The 2,500-nt window shown below is 31.2% G+C and overlaps 1 protein-coding gene across 1 annotated transcript in view; it reads right to left on the reverse strand.

Annotated features, from left to right (window-relative positions):
- LOC144957483 (uncharacterized) overlaps positions 1–2,500 on the reverse strand; it is an 85,861-nt gene that overhangs the window by 64,708 nt on the left and 18,653 nt on the right. The window lies entirely within an intron of this gene.

The raw sequence follows: 2,500 nt of genomic DNA on the forward strand, positions 1-2,500 counted from the left end.
CAAACAATAAACTGATACCATTAATAACCACCAAAAAAAAATACAACAATAGTAATACCACCAATACGTACAATAATAATAACAATGATAATAATAAATAATAATAATAATAATAATAATAATAATAATAACAATAATAATAATAATAACAATAATAATAATAATAATAATAATAATAATAATAATATTAATAATAATAATAATAAATAATAATAATAATAATAATAATAATATATAATAATAATAATAATATTACCATCATCATTACTACTACCACCACCGCTACCACTATACCACCATCACCATCATTATTACGTTTCCAATTATTTTTTCTCGTTTTTTAAAATTTGATATCTATCAAAACAGACGAAAATTCCGGTGATTTTTTTAAAGGGTAGTTAAAATATCTACGATTTTATTAGCCCTGAAAACTACGATTTTTATTTTCCTATCTAAAGTAGGCAGGTCTGCTATGACAAGTATCAGTATCAGTTCCATAGTCAAAATAAGACAAACAAAAACAACGTTTATTTAATATTAGGCTTTCGCCAATACTTCATACAATATAATTAAGACAAAATAATGTTACCAATCTCTCCTCATGTATTCGTTTGACTATCGTCACAATAATTACCGTGTTATCTTTGCTCCTTACCCAACCAATCCCTTGCTTCCCGCCTCTTCATCGCGAACCATCTTATGTATGTATTAGCTTCAGGACGGGCAAGTACGGAATCTGCCCACCCTTCCGTATTTCCTCTATAACTTAGAATTCAACTATCTCCTTACTCAGAAGAGTATTTCTCGTATACTAATTCAATTGTTGAGAAAACCAAAATGGTGGTTGTATTTTATATATTTATTTAGTCGTGACTTTTGAATAAAAGTGTTTTGTTTTATTAGACGGAATACAATAGAAAATTACATTGTTTTGCAAAAATATTTAGTCTGGCAATAAAAATACAGCGGTAATTACTTTAAGAATAATAAAAAAAAAAAGAATTAACAAATTAATTTGTTAAAAAACAAAACAAAAAACAACAACAAAAAACAACAACAACAAACAAATAAGAAAACAATTTAAATAAATGAGTTTTGAGAAACACTAAAGAAAACGAGGGGAAAAAAAAGAAATAATTTAAATGGATAAACAAATATATTAAAACAACACAAACTAATACTAAATTGATATAATATTAGTAAATTAATAAATTTAATTCAATACTGGAACCTTCCCAGCACAAGTAAGGCAATAAATAAGAAAAAGTTCGTTTGCCAAAATCTCTATTTAGTGTACACTGGTTAATAAGGTGGGCTCATTTGAATTAGCCCGACCTAGTACTAGAGAGGCCAGACAGCAAAATCACCGTCAGGCGACGTGACGATGAGATGACGATGTGGGCGGAGTGGAGTGGAGTGGTTGGGGGGGGGGGGGGGGGGGGTGATAAAAAGAACAGGAGCGTATCCTGGTTTATGTATTACGGGATGCATGGTGATTCGCAATCTATCAAAAATACACACAAATTGATTTCAGTACAAAGTATCAATTTTAAGTAGTAACTTTTGAAATTATCTAATTTAGATTTGATTATTTCGGACCTGGTAATACAGCATATAACTTGAAAAAACAGGCTGGTATTTGCCCACCCTGCCCATTATTACCAGCCGTCCCTGAATATGTATAGCAAGAACTAACAGCTTTTGTGTTAGAGTGAACTAAATCTATTTTTGTGTAGGTTGGGTTTGAAGTAAGTTTTGGGGAAAATACAGAAATTGACGCTAAGGAGAGAGTTACTGAAGATTCTTCATTGTCTTTGTTTTGGGCCTTTTGTTTGATGTTTGATAGCTCTGGCAGTGATGATTATCTCGTTTCGTCATTGAGTTGTTTAAGGGTACACACATACACTGATAGTTTGGGTTGTTTGTGTTTTTCCTTCCTTTCTAAAAGTTTTGTATTTTAGACTTTTTGACAAGTTAGCAGATGACCTTTTGGTTAAAAAATAATGTTTGGTTAACCCGCCCAGCCCAGCACCGCTGCCCAGGTTTTTATGGGTTTTTATTTATTCATTTATTTATTTATTTATATAGTTATTTATTTATTTATTCATTTATTTTGTGTATTTAAATTTTTAATATTCCGTTCCGGCAACTAAACTACTAGGACATCATACCGTTTTGAGACGGTTGGTCACAATAGGAACGATCTATATTCATGTTTTCGTCCAACCTAGTCATCGATCACATGATTTGTTGCTGTACAACGATTGGTCATTTCTCAATAAATGTAAACGCGCTGCTTTGTTTATGAAAATTGTTAACATACCCATGTGTCATGCTGAACAAAATGACCAATTTGTGTGTTGGATATTTCTCAAAATGTGAACACTTTTCACAATATGGGTCATTTTGAGCACATATTCCAATGTGACCAATGACCTCGAGCACATAGAAAGGTAATATAGATAGTATGCAGATGACGTCACTCAGGTCTTTGTTATTG

Source organism: Berghia stephanieae, chromosome 12 (assembly GCF_034508935.2).
Source record: "Berghia stephanieae isolate SIO BIC M18660-M18661 chromosome 12, UCSD_Bste_1.3, whole genome shotgun sequence".
In the NCBI taxonomy this organism is placed as follows: Eukaryota; Metazoa; Mollusca; class Gastropoda; order Nudibranchia; family Aeolidiidae; genus Berghia; species Berghia stephanieae.